At 43.8% G+C, this 9,820-nt stretch overlaps 1 pseudogene; it reads right to left on the bottom strand.

Moving 5' to 3' along the window:
- Positions 1-7,114: 7,114 nt before the first annotated feature.
- LOC119923802 lies at positions 7,115-7,941 on the bottom strand (annotated as a pseudogene).
- Between the last annotated feature and the right edge of the window lie 1,879 nt (positions 7,942-9,820).

Below are 9,820 nucleotides of genomic sequence, written 5' to 3' on the forward strand. Positions count from 1 at the left end.
CACAAATTACAACCAGACAGCGCATTCCACATGACTATGGATCAGTCCCTTCAGTCCATAATAATAATAACCGTGGTATTTCCTAAGTGCTTACTATGTGACAGGCACTGTACTAAGCACTGAGGTAGATACAAGGTAATTGGGTTGGACACAGTCCATGTCCCACATGGTGCTCACAGTCTTAATTGTCTTTTTACAGATGAGGTGACTGAGGCATAGATAAATGAAGTGACTTGCCCAGGTTACGTGGAAGAAATGTGGCAGCTGGGATTAGAATCCAGGACCTTCTGACTCCCAGGCCCGTACTCCATCCATTAGGTCATGCTACTTCCCTGCGTCTCCCTACTCTTCCAATACCGCCAATCATTGCTCATCCATCTCCCCATCAAACAGAAAGTCCTACCCATCCGCTTTCAGACACATCATCAGCTGCTTATTCCTACCTCACTTCTCCGATCTAATTACACCCCAGCCCACAAACCTTGTTTCACTTTCACCAATGCACTTCATCATCATCATCAATCGTATTTATTGAGCGCTTACTATGTGCAGAGCACTGTACTAAGCGCTTGGGAAGTACAAATTGGCAACATATAGAGACAGTCCCTACCCAACAGTGAGCTCACAATCTAAAAGGGGGAGACAGAGAACAAAACCAAACATACTAACAAAATAAAATAAATAGGATAGATATGTACAAGTAAAATAAATAAATAAATAAATAGAGTAATAAATATGTACAAACATATATACATACATACAGGTGCTGTGGGGAAGGGAAGGAGGTAAGATGGGGGGATGGAGAGGGGGACGAGGGGGAGAGGAAGGAAGGGGCTCAGTCTCGGAAGGCCTCCTGGAGGAGGTGAGCTCTCAGCAGGGCCTTGAAGGGAGGAAGAGAGCTAGCTTGGCGGATGGGCAGAGGGAGGGCATTCCAGGCCCGGGGGATGACGTGGGCCGGGGGTCGATGGCGGGACAGGCGGGAACGAGGTTCGGTGAGGAGATTAGCGGCGGAGGAGTGGAGGGTGCGGGCTGGGCAGTAGAAGGAGAGAAGGGAGGTGAGGTAGGAGGGGGCGAGGTGATGGAGAGCCTTGAAGCCCAGGGTGAGGAGTTTCTGCCTGATGCGCAGATTGATTGGAAGCCACTGGAGGTTTTTGAGGAGGGGAGTAATATGCCCAGAGCGTTTCTGGACAAAGATAATCCGGGCAGCAGCATGAAGTATGGATTGAAGTGGAGAGAGACACGAGGATGGGAGATCAGAGAGAAGGCTGGTGCAGTAGTCCAGACGGGATAGGATGAGAGCTTGAATGAGCAGGGTAGCAGTTTGGATGGAGAGGACAGGGCGGATCTTGGCAATGTTGTGGAGCTGAGACCGGCAGGTTTTGGTGACGGCTTGGATGTGAGGGGTGAATGAGAGAGCGGAGTCGAGGATGACACCAAGGTTGCGGGCTTGTGAGACGGGAAGGATGGTAGTACCGTCAACAGAGATGGGAAAGTCAGGGAGAGGGCAAGGTTTGGGAGGGAAGACAAGGAGTTCAGTCTTCGACATGTTAAGCTTTAGGTGGCGGGCAGACATCCAGAGGGAGATGTCCTGAAGGCAGGAGGAGATGCGAGCCTGGAGAGAGGGGGAGAGAGCAGGGGCAGAGATGTAGATCTGGGTGTCATCAGCGTAGAGATGATAGTTGAAGCCGTGGGAGCGAATGAGGTCACCAAGGGAGTGCGTGTAGATTGAGAACCGAAGGGGACCAAGCACTGAACCTTGGAGAACCCCCACAGTAAGAGGATGGGAGGGGGAGGAGGAGCCTGCAAAAGAGACTGAGAAAGAACGACCGGAGAGATAAGAGGAGAACCAGGAGAGGACGGAGTCTGTGAAGCCAAGGTCAGATAGCGTGTTGAGGAGAAGGGGGTGGTCCACAGTGTCAAAGGCAGCTGAGAGGTCGAGGAGGATTAGGACAGAACATGAGCTGTTGGATTTGGCAAGCAGGAGGTCATTGGTGACCTTTGAGAGGGCAATTTCCGTGGAATGTAGGGGATGGAATCCAGATTGGAGGGGATCAAGGAGAGAGTTGGTGTTGAGGAATTCGAGGCAGTGCATGCAGATGTCTCATTCAAGGAGTTTGGAACGGAATGATAGGAGGGAGATAGGGCGATAACTAGAAGATGAGGTGGAGTCAAGAGAGGTTTGTTTTAGGATAGGTTTTAGGCAGAGGGGAAGGAACCAGTGGAGAGTGAGCGGTTGAAGATGGAAGTTAAGGGGAGGAGGGAAGTGGCAAGAGATTTCATAAGATGAGAGGGAATGGAGTCTGAAGCACAGGTGGATGGAGTAGCACTTGAGAGGAGGGAGGGGATCTAATCTGAAGATACTTCTGGGAAGAATGGGAGAGTAACAGAGAGGGCTGAGGGCGGGGGGGATGGAGTAGGGGGAGGGGTGACTTTGGGGAGCTCAGACCTGATGAAGTTAATTTTACTAATGAAGTAGGAGGCCAGATCGATGGGGATGAGTGATGGAGAAGGGGGAGGAATAGGGGGCCTGAGGAGGGAGTTAAATGTCCGGAACAGCTGAGCAGGATGACGGGCATGGGTGTCAATAAGGGAGTAAAAATAGTTTTGCCTGGCAGAGGAGAGGGCAGAGTATAGGCAGGAAAGGATGAACTTGAAGTGAACAAGGTTGGCCTGGTGTTTAGACTTTCTCCAGTAACGTTCAACAGCTCGAGCATAAGAACGAAGGAGGCGGACGGTGGCAGTGATCCAAGGCTGTGGGTTAGTGGTGTGAGAGCGACAAAGGGAAAGGGGAGTGAGTGAGTTGAGTTGAGTAGAGAGTGTGGAGTTGAGAGCAGTAATCTGGTCATCAAGAGTGGGTAGAGAGGATAGGGAGGCGAGGTGGGGTGTGATGCACTGAGAAAGATGGATGGGGTTAAGAGAGTGGCAGTCTCTGTGGGGTAGTAATATAGATTTAAAGGGGGGAGGAGTGTGAGTAAGGAGGCACGTGAGAAGGTTATGATCATAGAGAGATAGGGCACCAGGGCACCTATATCAGACAAAGAGGTACCCAGAATCACACACCTTACTTTGCAGGAAGTGGTCAGATAGACATTACTCACAGATTGTGGATCATTCATTTTTTTTTTCTTTTAGAAAGAAGTGAATTTTTTAGTTGAACACAAATTTAATAATACTGAAAGCACCTGGCCTTTCAATTTTGAAGCATTCAATTCAGTCCACACCTCTTTGAATCCAAGAAACAACAGAGGTCATTTCTGAGCTCTGACTCAAGGTCTACTCTAAGTGATGCTCCTTGTTCATTTGACTATGTGACTATGCGAACTAACTGTTAAGTTGTCACAGGACCATTTAAAGACCATTAAAGGAGCCAGGGACCTATCCCCTGGAGGGAATTCCAGTTGTCTTCCGAGGAACTTAGAGAAGAGGAAGGAAGCCACAAAACTTAGACTGCATTAGTTGAGGTCAATTGCAGGAAAAACATCAGGGACTTGACCAGTAATAATAATAATGGTGGTATTTATTAAAGACTTACTACATGTCTAAAACTATGCTGTTAGGGAGGATACAGGATAATCAGACTGGACACAATCTCTCTTCCCCTTGAGACTCATGTCTAAAAGAGTTTGCAAACAATTATTTAGTCCCCATTTTATGGATAAGGAAACTCTAAAGCAAGCTTAGAGAAGTTAAGTGACAAGCCCAAAGTCACACAGCACAAACATGGTGGATTTGGGATTAGAACCCAGTCCTCTGACTCCCAGGCCAAAGCTCCTTCCATTAGGCTATGCTGTGTCTCTGCATAGTGGATAGAACACTGGCCTGGGAATCAGAAGTTTATGGGTTCTAATTCTGGCTCCACCATTTGTCTGCTGTGTGACCTTGGGCAAGTCACTTTATTTCTCTGTGCCTCAATTTCCTCATCTATAAAATGGGGATTAAATCTGTGAGCCCCAAGTGGGACTGGGCCTGTGTCCAACCCAATTTGCTTGTATCCACGCTGGCACTTTGTATAACACCTAGCATAATGTAAATGCTTAACGAATATCACAAATATTATTTATTGTTATTATTTTCTGCCACTGATTTCTCATGACATAGACATTGGTGATGGGATTTTAAAATTAAGAACATTTGAACAAACCATTTAGGTTTTCTGAAATGAGAAAAGAATCTTTATTTCTTATTTGATTTTAGTGTTTGCTGTTCCTTCCTGTGATGGTCAGCCTGCTTTACCTGCTCTATAACAGATAATAATGACACCTGGTAGTAGAGCTCAATATTTTCCCATGGAAGCACTGGGAGACAGAAAATGTGATGTGACAATAGAGTCCTGAATGATGTCCTTCTGACACTCATGATCTCCTAGAGGTTACAGTCCCAGTGGGAGGACCACTTCCTGAGAGGACAATGATCCCCCACACTCCCTGACTACCATCTTCAACCATTCACTCTCCAAAGACTTCTTCCCCACTACTTTCAAACATGCTCATGTCTCTACTATCCTAAAAAAAAAAACTCTCTTGACCCCATTGCTCCTTCCAGTTATCACTCCATCTCCCTCCTATCATTCCTTTCCAAACCAAACTCCTTGGGTGAGTTGTGTAGATCCTCTCTCTGCCTCCACTTCCTCTCCTCCAATTACCTCCTGGACTACATTCAATCTGGCTTCTACCGACTTCACTGATACTGACACAGTCTCTGTCCCACATGATGCTCACAGTTTAAGGGGGAAGGAGAACAGTTATTTAATCCCCATTTTGCTGATGAGGAAACTTAGTCCCAGAGAAATGAAGAGACCAGTCCACAGTCAAACAGATGAGAGGCAGAGGATTGGAACCCAGGTGATCCCAACCTTTCACTCTTAGCTGTCAAAATAAATGATTGAACTTCTCTCATATGATTCCTGTGCTTGAATTGCCTCCCGATTACAACACTCTTATTTGCTGAGCCTTTACTTTGTGCAGAGCACTGAATTAAGAACTTGAAAATAATTCTGGGTTTTGTTAAGCACTTACTGTGTGGTAGGCACTGTACTAAGAACTAGGGTGGATACAAGGAGATTGGATTGGACACAGTCCCTGCCCCACATGGGGCTTCCAATTCTTAATCCCCATTTTGCAGATGAGGTAATTTTGGCACAGAGAAGTGAAGTGATTTGCTCAAGGTTACACAGCAGACAAATGGCAGAGCAGGATTAGAACCCAGGTCTGTCTGACTCTCAGGCCTATGCTCATGCCCCTGCTAGAAGGGATAATAGGTAGTGAATCCCCATTTTGTAGGTAAGGGAACTGAGGCACAGAGAAGGTGAGTGACGTGATCAAGACCACACAGCTGACAAGTGATAGAGCTGGGATTAGTATCCAGGTTCTGTGACTACCAGACCCATGGCTTCTTACATGGAGCAGACGTGAGATTATCACCCCTTTTCTATGTTGTGGATACTTGAAAGATGCTCTCTTCCAAAGTTCACCTTCATATTCTAATCTCATCATCGAAAATTCATGTGAAGGCATGCAAATTCTCTCTAGATGTTTTTCTGCACTGAACAATGGCAGGGTGCTCTATCTGAATGCTTGTAAAAATGGAAGTAAAATTAAAGCATTGGGTTAGTTTGTCATTTTTATATTCTCCTTGGAAATCTCACAACTCTACAGATGCTTACACAACCATACATGTAACTAACATTGGTATTTATAAACAGTATTATTCTGCATCCATAGTAATAGCTGTTCATAATAGCCAGTTGGAGCGATTATATGCATAACCAAATTACTTTATACCATTTAACTCTATACAGAAATGATAGGTTTGTCTTTGTCGGAAGAGCATGGTCTAGTTGAAAGAGCGTGGGCTTAGGAGTCACAGAGCCTGGATACTTATTCCAGCTCTACCATTTGTCTGCTGTATGATCTTGTGCACATCACTTATCTTTTCTGAGCCTTAGCTCTCTTATTTGCAAAATGGGGACACTGCAAGGTCACCCAGAAGTCACACACTGCAGGTGGGTGGACTACCCAGAATGCATATTTTTGCTTTTTCAATTTTTGCAGCTGATTGAGTCATGACTGAGGCATGTTCACTTGTGCTTGAGAGAAGACAGCATGGAAGCACCAAGACCTCGTAGAAAGGGCACGAGTGGAGAATCAGGAGTTCTGAATTCTAGTTCCATTATTGTCCCGCTGAGTGTCCTTGGGTAAATCACCTATTCTCTCTGTGCCTCAGTTTCCTAACTTCCTTTCAGACTGTGAGCCCCTAAGGGACAGTATTTTCACTTTGTAATGAATTAGGTGCTCAACACATAGAATGTGATTAGTACCTTATTTAATCAATGCCATAAAGTGGGTCACTTCACTTTCTTTCATTTTCCTTCCACTTGTCATTCTCCACATATCACTGTTACCTTGCACAGCACTGTGTGATCTTGGCTGGATAGAACACTTGAGCTCCCATGGCCTAAAATGATTTTAAGGCCAAATAATGAGAACCAAATGGAGACACTAAAAAGAAACTGAATACCTATTGTCGTCCATTTGTGTCTCCTTTGAATTTCCTGTTACATGAAATTGTGATAGTGGGGCAGTTCTGGGGATGTTTGCTGCATTTACTCTCTTTGTTCCTTTACCTTAGCATTATGGGGAGTGCTAGATGATGGTGAGGATAGAAAGAAGGAAGAAGAGGGGGCATTGTTAGAGATGCAGCAATGGATAGAGCAAAGACCTTGGAGTCAGAAAAACTTGGGTTCTCATCCCAGTCCCCCCAACATGTCTGCTGTGTGACCTTGTGTAACTCACCTCACTTCTTTGTGCCTCAGTTGCCTCATCTGTAAAATGGGGATTAAGACTGTGAGCACCATGTGGTACCGGGACTGTGTACAACCCAATCTCCTCGTATCCACCTCATCACTTAGTACAGTACTTGGCACATAGTAAGCACGTACCGAATACCACAGTTATTACTATTGCTAAGTATGGGCAGGACCTTGTAAGGTGAATTGAACTTTAGGCTCCTAACAGATGTTTGAAGCTCAATTAGACCTTCAAAATACAAACATGTGGCTTATTACTTCATTCCTGCAAAGCCACTTTCCTACTCCATAACTTCTTCATGACATTCTTCACCACACTGCATTCCTCAGGGTGTAGATCAGAGGGTTCAACATAGGGGTGATGATGGTATAAAATGTGGCAACCATTTTATCTTCCACAAAGGTGGTGTCCGGTCTCAAGTACATAAAAGTTACAGGGATCAAAGAAGATGATGATCACAGCGATGTGAGAACCACAGTTAGAGAGAGCTTTTTGCTGTCCTTCCTCGCTCTGCTGTCTCAGGGACCACAATATAATGGCATAAGAGAAGAGAAAGATGAGAAAGCTCCCTAGAGTGATCATTCCACTATTGGCCATGACTACAACAGTAGAGACATGGGTGTTGGCACAGCGAGTTTCAGCATAGGATGGACGTCACAAAAATAGTGATCAATCACATTGGGGCCGCAGAGGGGCAGCTGGACAACCAGGGCCACCTGAATGATGGAGTGGATGAAGCCCCCAAGATATGAACCCACGAGCATTTTATTGCACACAGATCGGTTCATGATGTTCATGTAATAGAGGGGTTTGCAGATGGCCACGTAACGGTCATAGGCCAAAACTGTAAGGAGGAAGATCTTGGTGCAACCAAAGAAATGTACACCATAAAGTTGCATCATACACCTCTCAAAGGAGATGGTTTTCCTCTCAGAGATCAGGTCTCTAATTATCTTGGGGGCTGTGAAGAACGAGTAGCAAATATCTACCAGGGACAGATAATTGAGGAAGAAGTATGTAGGTGACCTGTAGAGGTATCCGAAACAGACAGTCAGCATGATGAGGACGTTTCCCAGAACGATGATGGCATAGAAGAGGAAAAATATCACAAAACATGCCTTTGGCCCTTCACATTCTGTGAAAGTCCCAAGAGCTCAAATTCGGTGACATTGTTTATTTTTTCCATGGATTTATTAGATGGCAAAGTGCATAGGAGGTGATTAATTTCCCTAGAATAGTGCAAAAGAAATGACATCATTGATTGTAATGTAGACAGACTCGCAGTCCCTGAGGGAAGAAAACAACAGTGGTCAAGGTGACAAAATCCTAATTTTTTTTTAGTATGTATTTTTCAGTTTCATTTGCTAAAGTGTTACCATAATTAAAGGTCGCCTTCTGTTTAGAAAAGTTATCTCTGCACCTCTTTCATTCTGACAGGGCAACTGAGCCAAAGCTTCGGGCAGGAAAAGTAGGATAGGTAATCAGAAGGACCTAGCTTCTAATCCTGGCTCTGCCACTGTTCTTTTGTGTGACCTTAGGCAAATCACTTTACTTCTCTGGGCCTCAATTACCACATCTGTAAAATGAGGATTAAGCACCTGTTTTCCCCTATTTAGACTGTGTACCCCATATGGGACAGAGATTATGTCTAATCAATCAATCAATCAATCGTATTTATTGAGCGCTTACTATGTGCAGAGCACTGATTTTTCCCATCATTTAGTACAATGTTTGGTAAATAGTAAGTGCTTAACAAATACCAAATTATTATTGATAATTATAATTGATTATATATCAAAGTAATCAATATTATAACAGTATATATTTTTGTATAATACAAATATTAGTAGTACAAAAATGCATCAATCTATTAGTAACGGAGTATATTATGTTATGATGTTAATTAATTAAAAGTAATTAACTGATTAGTATTATTAATTATTATTACTGTTATTATTCCTTGTGCCAGGTCACATAGTGGGCAATGGGCAGAACCTGGATTAAAGCTCAGGCCATTTCTAGTAGACCAATCTACTCAACTTAACTTTTTTGTGTCTCTGTTTCTTCATCTGTAAATTAGGGATTCCGGTTCTCCCTCTAAGCCTGAAATCCCCATGGAACTTTGTCTGACCTGATCATCTTGTATCTACCTCAGAGATTAGAATAGTGTTTGGCACATAGTAAGCTCTTAACAAATCCCACAATTATTATTATTGATATTATTATTAGAGGGATGAACTTAATTTCTCTGTGCAAGAACAGCTTTGTATGTACCTGCTGCACTCTTGGATCAATGGGGCCCACAGTTGTTCAGAGAACAGATCAGGAAGCTCCATCGCTAGAACACTCCTGTGTGGAGAGAGAGCAGGAATGCCCCCCCCCCCCCGCCCCCGACACACACACACAAAAATCCGGAGACTTTTGCTTCACAAACACGAATGAAGCAAAGCCACAGCTCATGGTCTCTGAACAGTAAGCAGGGCGGGTTCAGGACTGCAGGATTAAGAGAAAAAAAAAGGATGGTTTTTCTTCTTAGTGCATACAAGAGAGAATGAGCTCTTTTAGACACACAGGGAAGAATAACACTTCCGCATCATTTATTAGAATTGTTGTTTTGATAGAAAGAAACTAACGGTCATGTTGATCAAGAAAATGAAGATACTTGAATTTAGATACCAAGACAAATTAATCTTTCTATTGTACAATTCTACTCTTATTTTATTGCATAGAGTAAGTACTAAATAAATTTTCTTAAATGAATACAATAGGATAACATTATTAGTGTCATTATATTGTTTAATATCAATGACCATTCTAAACCCTGGGATAAATATGAGTTAATCAGATTAGATTCAGTACCTGCCCCACATGGGGCTTCCAGTCTAAGTAGGAGGGAGAACAGTTATTTAATCCCCATTTTACAGATGAGGATACGGAGACAGAGAGAATTTAAGTGACTTGCCCATGGTCACACAACAGGCTATTGATAGAACCGGAATTAGAACCCAGGTCCT

This window comes from Tachyglossus aculeatus, unplaced genomic scaffold (assembly GCF_015852505.1).
Source record: "Tachyglossus aculeatus isolate mTacAcu1 unplaced genomic scaffold, mTacAcu1.pri scaffold_267_arrow_ctg1, whole genome shotgun sequence".
Lineage (NCBI taxonomy): Eukaryota > Metazoa > Chordata > Mammalia > Monotremata > Tachyglossidae > Tachyglossus > Tachyglossus aculeatus.